Source organism: Euprymna scolopes, chromosome 2, assembly GCF_053919585.1.
Source record: "Euprymna scolopes isolate OS-2025 chromosome 2, ASM5391958v1, whole genome shotgun sequence".
In the NCBI taxonomy this organism is placed as follows: Eukaryota; Metazoa; Mollusca; class Cephalopoda; order Sepiida; family Sepiolidae; genus Euprymna; species Euprymna scolopes.
This window is the reverse complement of record NC_136483.1, coordinates 43,070,434-43,086,705: the sequence shown is the minus strand read 5'-3', so window position 1 is coordinate 43,086,705 and position 16,272 is coordinate 43,070,434.

Sequence of the window (16,272 nt, the reverse complement as noted above, 5' to 3'; positions counted from 1 at the left end):
CTTTTACCTACATTTTATATTCTTTATCTCTTCTGTTATTCCTACTTTTTTTCATTTATATTTTTTTCTGTCTAACTTCAATTCACCCTTCTTCCTTTCATACCCTTCCTTTTTCCTTTTCTTTTCTTCCTTTCATTTCCTTCTATCCTCACTTTTACAACTTTCTTTTTCTTTCTTTCTTGTCATATGTTCTCTTTCTTCGGTGTTACTTTCTCCTTCCTCTCTTACTCTCTTACCTTTTCTAATCCATATACTCCTATCTCATTTTCTTTAGTTTTATTCATGCTTCAATAATTATCTCTCTTTTCATTCCATCACCCATTTTCTCTTAATTCGACCACGTGCATCCTATTCGATTGCATTAGTAATGAATTGCATTAGTTATGAATCTTTTACGTTTATTCATCTTTCTTTCACGTTTTGTCTCATTTTTATTTGATTTTTACTATTCAATATTGCCTTTAATTTTCTTTTATAGTTTTTATTTTCCGAAATCACAAAAGCCGATGATTATTAAATGTAAATGTAAATACATATACGATATTCTCGCGAACCTTTGCAAAATTGAAACCCGAACGAGGACTGCATTTAAATCTCATGCGAAATTTAATTAAATTTTCATATAATTCATATTATTAGAAAGAAGATGAATCGGAAATTATTTTCTTCAAATGATTATTGTATTTCAATTGAAACGGAAATATTTCTGTGCGAATTTCCTGCGAATGTGTAAATTATTTTACATCGAATTACATCGAAAAGCAGTCGATCCATAATTGTTTTTAAATAACTCTTTGTGCTGATTGATATTCTTGATAAAATCTCAAATGAATTAACAATACAAATAATGATTGACAAATTTAGAAAAAAAGAATTAATAATTTATTTAAATATTGAATAAATTGGATTTTATTGTTCTGACATAAACCTATCATCGAAGTACACATTACGATTAGACACGACACAAGATTTTTACACACACGCACCCTCTGTATCTATTTTTACACCAAAATTAATCAACATTTGTTTCCCTAAGGTTTTTCCTATATATTTTAATTACAGTATAGACCTGCTTTGCAGAAACCTCAACATTAGTCTTCTGATTAGCTGTAATTTGTAATTAACTCACCAAATGACTTTTCTCTAAAAAAGACTGTTTATTATCTAATATTGTTTGGTTTGCTAGGTTTTCGTGTATAATGTGTGTATCACTTTTATTGCTATAATTTTATCTCTGATCATTGATAGTCAAATGTATTAAATCCATTTCCTCTCTTCTAACCTTTTCTATATTGACCATGAATTCTCATATTTCTTGATTCAAACAATCTTGAACGTAATGACAACACAAACCAAATCAATACAGGGGACTTTCCTGTTATTCTAGCAATGTGATGAACAACAAAACTCTATAACAAGACCAAACGCCATTTTCTTGAGTAAAAGTAAATCCGACATTTGTATTAGGTTTTTATGAGGAGGGGGCGTATTATAATGATATTGTTAGGTTTGCTCAAAATGCAGACATAGATAAATAGCAAAAATGTCGCTTTACATTGCTTTTATTTAATTTTCTTTATGACTAAGAAGATCCGTGTCCCAGCGTTACACAAAAAAATTAGGAACCCAGAAACTCCTTCCTTCACTTTGAAACTTCATTTAAGTATTTTATTCGAATTGTTAACTTTCCACATTTTTTGCTTTCTTATCTTTTGCATGGAGATGAAGCATCCTGCCGGATACCAGACATTCACCTACTATTACAGAGATTCCGTTTGAGATATTCTTGAAGATCTAACCATTTTTTAAACGCACTTGTTTGTTTCTTTGGCGCTTGGTTTACCGGTTATATTCTTTAAGTATTTTTAAATGTTTCTTTATTAGTCCAACTAATGATGACGACATTCTTAAGATTTCAGTGTCTATTCATGTTGTAGATAAGACATTAGTATTACGTTGTCTTTTCTCTCTCAGCAATAATGAGCCAAAATCATTAAAAATACCGAGTTAAACAAGGATTGCTATTTTCGCCCTATTGTTCGATATCACGATGTCACGATTTGATAGATACGTGAAAACACGTAATGTACATGAGTTTATCAACTAGACGATTATATACACGCATTAATGCATTACTTTGCTAAGACCATGAAAAGGTTAGACGAATGTATACGCTGTCAATGTCAATGAAGCAGTTGTAGCCTTAGTTTATACACCTATGATGAAAGCACACAACCTATATGATTATGGAGCATGTTTTTAATGCTATATAGTATTGATATTGCTAGTTATTTTGTTTTTTTATAACCTTGGTTTTCCAAATTTTCTTTTCACGGTATAGGTATCCTCTACAAATTTTTCCTCGCATCTTTACATATATTAATTGAATCCTTTTCTTTTATGCCAATGTCTTTGTATTGTTTCTGCTTTTCTGGATCTTTGGTGCCAGTCCCTTCCTCAATCTGCATGTTGTCGCCTGTGTTTTCTTCTCAGCGTCAAAGGATGGCTTGCATATTTGTTTAGATTAAACTTTATTCCCATATTTTTATAGAACGTATGTACATTCTGTAAGAATCGACTTAAGTTGGCGTATTATCTCGTACAGATTTCATATTATAAGTAAAGGGGAATCAAGCGTTTTATTTGCTGTATAAAAGTTCGGAAAATTGAGTAAATTGCGCTGTTCTTTTTATTGTATTTTACAATATTAATGAAACATTAATATTGTAAAATGGAATAACTTGTTCGCGTATGCACAGTTATATATATATGTTAACATATTTATGATAGATAAAACAGAGATGCGTTATTGAATTTCTGACGAAAGAACAGTGATAATCGTTGTGACTATGTAGGAAATTAATTCTGGAGCACAAAATGTTGCTCGTTTTAATGATACAACACTCGTCTTCGTAACCCTTCAAATTTTTTATTTAAAAAAAGAAATAGGAACTTTTTGAAAAAGAAATATAAGGTTTTACTTTTGTGACGACGTAAAAAGCTTATATTTAAAGTAAATGAATTCATATGCCATCTTCAACATCACGGAAAATGACTGGAATGCATTTAAAACTCAAACAGTTCGTTTTTTTTCTAACTGCAACAAGATTAATGAAATTCTATCTCCGAATAGAAGTTTGTTTTTTAAAATCTAACACTTAAAGAAATTGAGATGCGTACCGAAAATCAGACATTCTAGTGGTTTATGTAATTAATCTTTTATACCAGACCATTTATATGACTTCTTTATTTCAACAAAATACACAGTGTGCAAAAAATCGGATTCATTCTAAAAACTACTTTCAGTGCATTACTAAACAATATACAAATGGTATCCCTAAGAACGACACACTAAAGTCCAACTAACCGAACGTTACGACGTTTTTTGTTAATCTTATTGCACGCTGAGTTATAAGCTGAGACGATTCCTAATTATTATGTAATGAACATTGATATTTCTAGCAGATAAGTTGTAAAATTGCAATATTGCTAATATTCTTATAAGATGCAAATGTTAATAGTTATTATACTAAGATAACTTTTTTAATTTGTATTTTTATTTGATTGTATTTTATTAAAGGTGTGATAGTTTCTTGTCCAAGAATGTGTCCCTAACAATAAGTTGCATAATTAAGTATCATCATCATGCAGTCCATCAATCTTGACGATAACTAGTTGGGGCCTCAGTGCATTATCCCCCGATGCTGGCGTAGTCTCACTCCATCACTACACGACTTTCCACCTTGGCTCCAAACTTGCTTGCGCAGTTTAGGTGCATTATCTGTTGCGCATCAGATAGACACCCTCTGAACCTCCAATTCTCATGCCCATTGGAGCGAACCCGCGACGACTGCCAACAGAGGGGGCCGCAGATTCTCACCGAAAGTAATCTCAGTGAGGTAAACAGTCGCCATATCATGTCCGCTAATATGCCTTTTCTTTCTGCATGGGGTTCCATAACCAAGAAAAACTGCAAGGCAGCAGTAGGTTTTGAAGTCAGAGTTCCCATCTCTTAGCCTTCCGCTGAGATAAGGCCAACAAGGCAGTGGAGTTTGGTTTGGGGGTTGGTTCCCTTAGTCTTCGCCCAACCAAAGGGGTAGGGGCTGGTAGTATGCCAGGGCATGTCCACACATCGCTGAGCCATAATGCATGACCTCTGGGGTCCTCTACTACTCCGAGATCTCCTACAAGTTTAGCCTGGGGTCGCAAGGCACCCAATTACCGTGTATGGTCAATGTGGAGACACTGTAGGAGTCTTGATGATGGAGAGGCTATGTACTGACAGGAAAGACTTATGCATGGCGGCTCCCTTTTCACCATGAGGTTAGCCAGCGGTGTTAGCTGGAAGCGAGAAAGCATGCAAACATGAACTTATCACTAATTTATACCTAACACACTAGACGCATCACACCTCCTGCCGGATTAAGAATCCAAACGCACACACAAAATTAAGTATATATATATATATATATATATATATATATATATATATATATATATATATATATATATATATATATATACTAGCATTTCAGCCCAGCGTTGCCCGGGTGTTTGGATGTGCATGTTGAGCAAAAGAAGTGGTAGTAGGAAGGCAGGCTCGAACCCGTACGGTGAAGGAAGAAAAGAACGGGACAAAACATGACGTCTTTGCTGTTTCGACTACTGCCAAACCGGAAGTGAGGTGGGCTTAAACTAATGTTAGACAATTGAAAAGAGGTGATGACTTTCGAAAATATAGGTGAAAAAAGCGAGCCCTTCCTGTAGAAAAGTGCCCAGTTGAGGGTGAAGAAATTAATGTTTTTAACCAATTTTTCGGTATTTGTTGTCTGAAGGGTTGGGCCTTTTTTCTTTTTTTTACACATTGGTCACCACTTATCAAGGCCCGCAAGCCACTCAGGGATAAGGGTTATTGCAAGTACATTACATTAGTGTAGAGATTTGATGAAGTGTTTACTTAAGGGGGCGGTTCATTAGGAATTTGTTAACGTTGGACTTGAAGACATCCAAGTTGTAGTCAGGTGGGAAGCAGGCAGACGGAACAGAGTTCCACAGGCGTGCAGTTCTAAGAAAAAAGCTTTGTTCATGGAATCCACGTTTTGATTTAGGCACTGATAAAGAGTGGGGGAAATTTTTCACAGTGGATTCAGCTAGACGGGTGTTTTTCGTGAAAGATTGGCGAGGGGGGACTAGAGATTGGAGTTCAGACGAGCACCTGCCATGGAAATAACGATAAAACAAGGATAGGCTCGCAACATCTCTTCTGTGGGAGAGAGGTTGCAAGGTAGAGAAAAGAGCATCCCCTACTAAGCCACGAAGTCTATTTTGTACTCTGTCAAGGAAGGATAGGCTGTTTTTAGCAGCTCCTGCCCAGATATGGCAGCAGTATTCCATCCTTGGACGTACTTGGCTTTTATATAGATAGAGAATTGCATCAGTAGTGAGATATCTTCTGGAGCGGTAGAAGGATCCCACCATCTTTCCAGCGCCCTGTCCAACAGACTTGATGTACGTGTTCCAAAACGATACTGATCTTGTGAAAATTTGTCGCCTCTCTCGAAAGTTTTAAGCAGACATGCAAATATACATACATAGATTTATATATTGGTAACTCAAATTTTCCACGCAAACCGATTAAAAAGCTTGCCCTATCTCTGAATACCCTTTATGTAAAATTTCAATTGTTTAGACCAGAAATTGTCTGAGTAATTTGGTAGAGACCGAAGTGGTCATTTTTTTTAAACTTTGACCCCTATTATAACCTCTTAACATTTATTGTTTTGGCTAAAATCAAGTTATTCAGTTAGATCCATGTCCAAGGAACCTATATCTAGCATTTCAATTGTTTAGGCTCCAAATTGTCGGAGAAGTTTAGTAGAGTTTTCAAAGGCCAAATCGTTGAACTTTGATCCGTTACCAGGCAAATTTCTGACCGAAAATAGATTGCAAAGATTCTCCCAAATCTCAGTAACCTGTACATCAAACTTCGAGTCTGTACACACGGACACACAGACAGACAGACACTTTCACTTTTAAATATATACTAGCATTTCAGCTCGGCATTTCCCGGGTGTTTGGATATGTGTGTTGAGCAAAAAAAAACAAAAACCAAAAAACAAAGTGGCAGTAGAAAGTCAGGCTCGAACCCGTACCGCGAAGGACGAAAAGAACGGGGGGAAAAACCTGACGTCTTTGTCGTTACGACCACCACAAAACCGGAAGTGACGTATGTTATAATTAAGGCTAGACAATAGAAAGGAGAGGATGACTTTCAAAAATATCGGCGAAAAAAGCGACCAACCACTGTAGAAAAGTGCCCAGTTGGAGGTTAAGATATTAATGTTTTTAGCCAATTTTTCGATATTTGTCGTCTGAAAGGTCAAACTTCAAAACGATACTGATCTTGTAAAGATCTGTTGCCTCCGTCGAAAGTTTTAGCCACACATGCAAACATACATACATTTAGATATTGGTGACTAAAAATTTTTGACCCAAAGCGATTATAAAGCTTACCCTATCTCTGAATACCCTTTATGTAAAATTTCAAATGTTTAGACAAGAAAGTGTCTGAGTAATTTGTTAGAGACCGCAGAGGTCAAACTTTTTTAAACTTTAATCCCTATTATGCCCCCTTAACATTTATTGTTTGGGGCTCAAATCAAGTTATTAAGTTAGATCCATGTCCAAGGAACCTATATCTAAAATTGCTAGTGATAAGACCCAAAATTTTAGATATAGGTTCCTTGGACATGGATCTAACTTAATAACTTGATTTGAGCCCAAAAGAATAAATATTAAGAGGTCATAATATGGGTCAAAGTTAAAACAATTGACCGCTTTTTTTTCTCAGCAAACACCTCCAAACACCCGGGAAACACGGGCACCCATGCTAGTATATCTATGAAAGTGAAGGTGTCTGTGTGTCTGTCTGTGTAAATTTCCCTACGTAATAACTCTGTCAATTTGTAGTCTACAGACTCGAAATTCGATATACAGGGTACTGAGATTTGGAAGAATCTTTGTAATCTATTATCGGCCAGAAATTTGGCTGTTTACGGGTAAACGTTCAACGATTTGACCTTTGAGAACTTTATCGAAGTCCTCCGCCAATTTTGGGTATAAACAATTGAAATTTTAGATATAGGTTCCTTGGGCATGGATCTAACTTAATAACTTGATTTGAGCCCAACGCAATAAATGTTAAGGGGTCATAATAGGGGTCAAATTCAAAAAAAAAATATGACCTCTACGGTCTCTAAAAAATTACTCAGACAATTTCTGGTCTAAACATTTGAAATTTTACATAAAGGGTATTCAGAGATAGGGCAAGCTTTTTAATCGGTTTGGGTCGAAAATTTGAGCTACCAATATATAAATGTATGTATGTATGTTTGCATGTCTGCCTAAAACTTTCGAGAGAGGCGACGGATTTCCACAAGATCAGTATCGTTTTAACCTCGACCCTTCAGACGACAAATACCGAGAAATTGGCTAAGAACATTAGTTTCTTCACTCGCAAGTGGGCACTTTTCTACAGGGAGGGGTCGCTTTTTTCGCCAATATTTTCCAAAGTCATCCCCTCTTTTCGCTTGTTTTTATTAGAACTTACGTTACTTCCGGTTTGGTAGTTGTCGTAACAACAAAGACGTCACTTTTTTTTGTTCTTTTCCTCCTTCACGGTACGGGTTCGGGTCTGCCTTCCTACTACCACTTTTCTTTTTTTGCTCAACACACACCTCCAAACACCCGGGCAACGCCGGGCACCCATGCTAGTTTTAAAGAAAGATGGTTGCTATTATTTTCTTCTACATCACACTTTACTGTGACAAATTCACTGATAATTATTGTAATGAATCCCACCTGCACGTGACACAGGAGGCATTCATCTTTTGATTTATTGTTCTCTATTTTTTTACTTCTAGTGTCTGTAATCGGTTAAAGCTGACAGAATCAATTCAGACTATCGAATGAAATACAAGTAAATAGTTGTGAAAGACTTGAAAACAAAATATCTAGAAAGATAACTAATTAGATAAATACGTTTATAGTGAAGTCAATATATTATTATTATCATTATTATCATTATTATTTAGGGAACATTCAGATGTCAATCTCTCTCTCTCTCTCTCTCTCTCTATATATATATATATATATATATATTATCATGGTCAGGTGGTGACTAATTAAGAATTAGGTAGGCGGACAATTTTTAACAGGTGAGGAGTTTCACATTAATAGTCGATTTTTTCTAAGTTTTCTTTATTTCGAAAACATTCGTAATTTACATTATATATCTGAGTCTCCTTTGTATATATAACGCGTCTAGGGTTTTCAGCCTATTTATATTAGTATCGCTTTGTAAGACTTAAGTATTTTCAACCATGATTCTTCGGGATTCGAAATGATGGCGGCCATGTTTTTTTTTAAATGTTGCGATATTGAACTTGAGTTGGAGAGGAGGAGTGTTAGTTCTCGTGACAACGCGTTTGTAGTATGGCCTATGTAGTTAGCAGTATTAGAGATACATTCTCCTAATAGGCAATTAAATTTGGTAAACTACATTGTTTTTTCTAGCAAGTTATTTGTCTGTGAAATGTTGTCTTTGATTACAAGGTTAGTCGCCTGTAGTTTTTGTAATAAATAATGAACTTGATTTTTTTATCGTTGGGAGATACGTATCCACTGATTATACTTTTTAAAATACTCTCATCAGTTTTAGAGTTCTTATGTAGCTGGTTACGGTAAGAATATATATACATATATCGTCGTCGTTGGCTCCTACTCGTATCCGAGTATTGGGTCCTGTCGTCAGGTGGGTGGGTGCCTATGTGATACATGGCTGTACGGTCCGATTCTATGGCGGAAGAGCCGCAGACAGTGCTTACAAGGGAGGGTAGGGAGATGGGTTTGCTCTCGCTCCCTCCTTCTTCTTCTCCCAGCCCCTTCCCTTATTCTCCTTACCTCCTCAAAGTAAGCACTGCCACGGTGTACAGCGTTCCTTCACTCCTTCCTGTCCCTGGCAGCCTCTTCCCACGAGGAGTGGTCGATGTCAGTTACTGCCAGAGTGCGCTTCAGCTGGTCTTTGTAGCGCATTTTGGTGCCCCTCGTGGTCTGGTTCCTGTTGCCAGTTCTCCGTACATCATTCTCTTGGGAAACCTTGAATTTTGCATTTTGTGGACGTGGTCTGTCCAGCGGAGGCGGTGGCGGATAATAGTGGTCTCAACACTTTCATTTTTGCACGTTCCAGTACCTCAGAATTGGAAGTATGGCTCTGCCAGGGTATTTCCATAATTTGCCTGAATTTTGTTTGTTGGAAGCGTTCCAGATGTTTTACTTCACTTCTGTATAGTGTCTAGGTTTCACAGGCCTACAGGAGCGTGGACAGGACAACTGCCCGGAACACCATTATCTTCGTGGTCATCGTAAGTGCGTAGTTATTAAATACGCGGCAATTGAGTCGTCCAAGGGCAGAATGGGCTGCGCTTATTCTGTTCTCCACGTCCTTCTTGCATGTAGGAGTAGATGTTTAAATGCTTCCAAGATAAGAGAAGTTATCTACATCCTCTAGTGGTTGGTTGTTAATTGTGATATTAAGGGCTGGGAGCGTCTGTCCTGGCGGATGTTGGACGAGGGTCTTGGTCTTGTCCGTGTTGATCTGCATCCCAAACCTTTCATATGCAAAGCCATATACGACTGCAGGTCCTCTGCTGTCTGACCTTGCGTGGCGTTGTCATCAGCATATTGTAGTTCTCGCACTTCGCATAAGGTGGTTTTGGTTTTGGCACGAAGTCGTGCTAGTTGAAAATTCCTCCGTCCAAGCGAAATTGCAGGCCAGTTGAGGATATGTCTGGTGGAATCTTGCTGAGCATTGCTGCGATGTACAGCGAGAAACATGTTGGAGCCAGAACATACCCCTGCTTCAGACCACCGTTGATGGGGAATGGTTCTGAAAGAGAGTTCTGATGACAAACTCTTCCAACCATTCGCCATGGAGAGCACGCACCAGTCCAACGAAGTCGGATGAACAACTGTATCTCGCGATGACAGCCCAAATGGCATATATATATATATAAATATATATAAATGTTTAAAAAAATAAAAAATTAAACGCATATTTGCTCTACAACAGTATCGAGCACTTTCCTCAGTTTTTATTAATTACCATTTCTACTAAACTATATATATATATATATGAAGTTGAAATCAAATGCACAAAGGGACAGAATAACATATATAGGCGGATATGTACAGACTGTGACCTTTCTTTATGTATGTGTATTTGATAATTATGAAATGTTCAAATCATATTCTAAATACATGTCTACACAAAGGTATTATGAGTGTTTACAGTTGTTACAAGACAGTGTTTATCGTAAGTCATACCATAAAACAAACTTTTTTCAAATAATCGGACCTAGAACAGTATTTTCATAAGTACCGAGAAAAACAAAACAAAAACAATATACAAAACCAACAATTTGCAGAAACAAAACAAACATTATAAGAATATACAAAGTGTTAAATACTTCGATACGTTCACATTAAATTTAATTCGCTTTAATTCAGTGATCTGAAATTATTTGCAGGGTTTACTATTATTGCTAAACAACTTATTTTGTGTTCAAATTATGAGTTGTGTCATTTTCCTAAGTAAAAGTAATGCATGCTTATCATGAAATAAAACTGGATACTGAATGCTTTTACTCCAAAATAAAATGCGCAATAAGATCTATCCAGACTGCGCAACATAATTTGAACTGTCACGCTAAATGCGGTGAGTATCTTTTTACCCGAGAAAATGATATAATCAGTATTTTATTAAAAAATAAATTTCTGCAAAGAGATATTGAAACTTCAAATATTTCCCGACTAATTATAATGATAGTACGCTTTATTGTTCATCTTGAGATTTTCATAGGGTATCTGAAATCCGCGTTTTTATTGGCGGCTTGATAGAAACTTAACCACTAAAAATATTACTCATTGAAGAATGAATAATGTAACAACATTCAAATTCGTTGATATACCCAATATAACATGGAACACAAACATCATTCTTCTTACATTAAAAAATAATTAAAAAACAGGATAAGCTTAACGGTCAATCTCTGATACATGTAGCGTCTCTGCAAATGCTGTAGTGTGAAAACTCGAACATATTTTCTCGTTGCCTGAGAGCAGAATAAAATCTGTAAATTTTTAACACGCAAGAGTGAAAACAGATACATGTCGATTGTGTATATTTTTTTTATGCGTTTATAACTGAAGCCTCGTGTAAGTAATGGTGCTTCTCCTTGTGTGTATTGTCATTTTTCTACGTTTACGCGTATGTGTTTGCGCATGTGATGTGCGTTTGTGTGCTTACCTATTATAAGCATACGTAAGTGTGTGTTTGAGTGTGGAATAAAGAGGAGCAGTGAGTAGGAAAAATACTTCTTCCGTGCATAGAGTCACGCCATTATTTACTTACAATCACATTAATCTATCCCTTAAAGACACATATATACAGACTGAGAGAGAAAAAGAGTGTGTGTGAGAGAGACAAAGAGAGAGGGAGAAATAAAAGAAGACAGAAAAAAGAAAGAGAGAAAAAGAGAAATATATTTGTAGAAACTGAAATATGAAAATATGTTGGCAAACTTCCGGTAAGGCAGGTGATATTTTTTAGCGATATACATCAGCACATTGTTCATCACATGCGGCTTATATGTATGTATTCAAAAGAATTTCATATATGAGTCAGGTTAGAGATGGTTTTAGAAACAGATTCTATACTCTTAATGTTAAATTTGCTCAGTGTATGTATGGCACAAGGTCATGTGAGTATAGTGATAAGGTAATAAAATAGTGAAATATTACTAAATGTTACGATTTGATTTGAAATTAAATCTTACTATTTTTTGATTAACATATATGTTCTACCTCCCTCGTTTTAAAAGTTATGCTATTTAATATTTTCTCCTTTGAAAATATCTTAGCAATTGATTATTATCTATTTAGCAAATTTTCAGGACATAAAACTTTTAAACAAATGATTTATTCACTTAAGAGTAAAACTATTGTTTTATATGTAAATTTAAACGTAAATTAGTTCCTTACATGATTTCGTCATCAGCCTTTAGCCAAAAAAAAACTCTGTTTAGAAATGTCGTTTAACAATTTAGCACAGAGGATGTTTTATGTAAAACCTACAAGCCATTCTAAAATTTTATAAGTCAATCGAGACAGTACTTCGATTATCTTCTGTTGAACAATTAAACATTGCAATTTTAGAGTAAGTACAAGAATTCCTTAACCTTTGGAATATGTTTACTTTAAACGTTAGCAAATGGAATTTTCAATCGAACGATTGAGCAAGTCAATTTTAAAAACATACTTTAGTTAATTTTTTTCGGGGGCATATATTAGAGAATAATACTTCCAATAATCAGTTTAATCCGAAAAATAGACGAATAAAAAATTGTTATAATTATGGAAACCAGTCAAAAGGAAAGCAGAGAAGAACAGGAGGATAAAAATGAAAGCGAAGGAGGAAAAAAAGAATAAGAAAGCGAAGACATGGACAAAAATAATCCTAAAGCAAGGAAGAAAGAGAAAAAAAAAGAAAAAAGAAGGAAGAGAATGAAAACGATATAAAGAATTAGGAGAAGATAGCGAAGAATCAGATGAATACGAAGGCAAAAAAGAAAGAATATGAAAGAAAACAAGGCGAAGATGAAGACGAATATGAAGATGAAAGAGAAAAGTGAAAATAAGAAAAAGATGCAAAGATGAGGTCATTTTATCTTCTTCTTCTTCTAAGAAAAAGGGAGAAAGAAACGTGCGGAGAGAAAACAACAAAAGAAAGTGAAGTAGAAGATTGATTTTCCGGTTTCCTGTTGAAAGATTAGACTCAGCCACCCGTCACCATTTAATATATAATGAAAGTTGTTTATATATCAAGGCTAGCTATTGTTTTTGTTTTTTTTAATAATTAGCACTTTTTGTTCTTCATTTCATTTTAATATTTAGAAAATCTTTTCATTATAATCGCTCTGGCTCCCATCACACTCCAATTGAAATGAATGTGCCTCATTTTATGTCTTGACAAATTTATGGGACGTCACTCCTGATTTGAAATTGTACACATACATCAAATCTGTTTCCAAGCCCGCTGGAAAAATTGTTGTATCATTCTACCGCTTCAGTAGATATCTCACTGCCGATGCAATCCAGTATCTGTATAACAGCCAAGTACGTCCTAAGATGGATTACTGTTACCACGTCTGGGCAGGAGCTGCTTGACGCACCGTATCTTGCCTAGTTCTAAACCGGGTTCGAAACCTAGTAGGTGATGCCCTTTTTTCTTCCCTGCAACCTCTTTCCCACAGAAGAGACGTTGCGAGCCTGTCTTTGTTTGATCGTTATTTGCATGGCAAGTGTTCGTTTGAGCTCCAATCCATGGGTCCCTTGCCAAACTTTCACAGAAAACACTCAACTAGCTACAACCACTATGAGCACTTTCCCTCATTCTCTATCGGTGCCTTTATAATAATTGTGTTATATTTAGATACAAATAAAGTTTAGTATATTTGAATGAGCGGTTTCTATAATGTACACGTAACGTTAAAGTATATTTGGTTAGTGGTTTGATCTTGCAGGAGTAATTTAGAATTTAGTCGTTTCGGGTTTTTTTTTAATTACATTTTATTTGATCAACATAACAAGGCTTGACTGAAATCACCTTGACTGTTTTTCACTCGATCATAACTAAGGCCAAGACCAACAAGCACGTACAAAATACGATCAACTCTCTAAAGGTAGCCATCAAGGAGGAATTCGCTGCTATAAAAAAGACATTGTTATCAAGGTGTGTAACTCATTTTGCATTCGTATTTTTTTCCGTCGGCGGCAGTTACATTGAAAATATAGTAACTCCAAATGTCGCTAAACAAACAGTCAGCTTTCTATATCTACACGGTTTGTTTTGTTGCTTATTTGTTTACTTTTTGTTAAGTGTCGGATTTTGCTGCACCGTCCTCACTCTTTCTTTCTTCCAACGTTCTTCTTTTTATATATATATATATATATATATATATATATATATATATATATATATGGCGATTAAGCTACACTGAATATTCGGCGTTTCATCCACTCTAGGATTCCTCAGGCTTATGCGCGAATTCTCTGGTTGTTTATCGTTTTTATATAGTCCTCTTCTATTGGAGATTTAGTTAGCCAATCAGCTTTCTAGTATCCACCGCGCCCCTTCCTATCAGCCAATGGGCATGCATTTTATCGAACAATGGATCTGTTTTAAAACTAGGTTAGTGGTTTAGGGCAGACATGTTCTTTTTTTCTTTTTTTTGTTAGTTTATATATAAATATACATATGTGTACATACATATATGCACATATATATACATATATCTATACACATACATATATGTGTGATCGTTTATGTATATTCATGTTTATTTAATTTATTTATTTGTTTATTTTCTATTGTTTTTGTTAGTTTTAAAACTATTTTGTATCGCTATCCTAGGGTAGATTTTATTTTGTGAACACAGTTATTTGCTATTTCTCTTCTACAGTTTAATAGATTTTGGGGTTCTTTAAAGTGCAGGCCAGCAAATTTTTCATGAAGGCATAATCTACATGGGTCGTCTAAATGCCTACACGTGGTAGCTTGTCTTATTATTTTCCATTCGACTACCGGCGAATGTCCGCTTTCTTTGAGTTCCCAGTATTTATTCGGTAGTGTTGTATGTATACGGTGTTTTTTATTGTTGAATATACTTTTGTGGTCATAGTATCGGGTTTTGAAATCTAAGGAAGTCATGCCTAGGTAATATTTCTTGTTATTCGGGTTTTCTTTCGCAAATATTGTTGCTTGATAAACTACGCTTTTAGTTAGACATTTATTTTGAACTGGGCAAAGTGTGCGGTGTTTACAGTTGCATTTATCTTGTTCGTTATTAGTATTTTTATTTATAGTATGGTTGTTCTTGTCCGGGGTTGGTTTGTTATCATTATTATTATTATTATTATTATTATTATTATTATTATTATTATTATTATTACTATCACTATTATTAATATTATTATTATTATTATTATTATTATTATTATTATTATTATTATTATTATTATTATTTCTGCTAGTGTTAGTTTTATTTTTGTCAAGGTGTCTACTTTTGTATTGTTTATTTTGTTGTTGTTTACATTGTTTTTATTTAGTATTTTGTTATTATGTGCTTTAATTATCATCTCTAAATTTTTGCAACTACTGTAGGATAACTTTAAGATATTTGTATTGAAGATTTTGTGTAAGGGGTTGATTGCGGGAAAGTGTTTTTCAATAAGATCTAGAAATTTCTTGCCATGTTTTGTTTTTAACATTTGATTGTATGGGGCCGTATACCAAATTATAGTTCTTTTTCTTCTATTTTTTATTTTTTTTATAGTTATTGGTGTTTTGTTGCTTATATTTTATATCGATATTTTTGTATCCACTATTTTTAGGGCTGTTTCGTAGATATTGGTTGACCTGTTAAATGCATTTTCATCGCTTGAGTTATTACTGAGTCTACTTACGATCGAGTTAGGAATGTGTTTTAAAGTTGATGGTGGGTGATTGGACTTAGGGTTTACGCAAATTGGAGTAGCGTTATCTTTTAAGTATGGTTCATATGTGTTTTTTATCTAAGTTTAACGTGACGTCCAGGAATTTTGTTATTCTTATGTTAGCTGATACGTCTGCTTTTAGGCCAAATTTTTTCATTTCCTTGTGTATGATTTTCTTAAAATTTTCTCACTTGACTTTGTTGGAGTTTTTTATTATAGCTAGTCCGTCATCTCTATATAGGCCGATATTCGTAGTATCGAATATGCTTGTGAGGGTATATATAATGAATAATTTAACAAGATCTGATGCCTCTGCAGAATCCTTGGCACCCATCGCCAAATCAAACGAATTTTTCATTTTAGTTTTTATCCATTGGTTATTGTTATTTATTAGAACTGATTTTCTACATTTTTTAATGATGTTGATTTCTTCCGAGGATATATCAGTGTATGCCTCGGCAAATTCTAGGGCAATGCTAAAAAGTTCTTCGGATATCTAGGGATAAAAGTCTATGATGTCAAACTGTATAAACGTACATTTATCTTTGTTTTCTATATTTTTAATCTATCCTAGAGTGGATGAAACGCCGAATATTCAGTGTAGCTTAATCGCCGTATATATTTTATAAATTACTAACTAGCTCTACCTACGTATTGAGC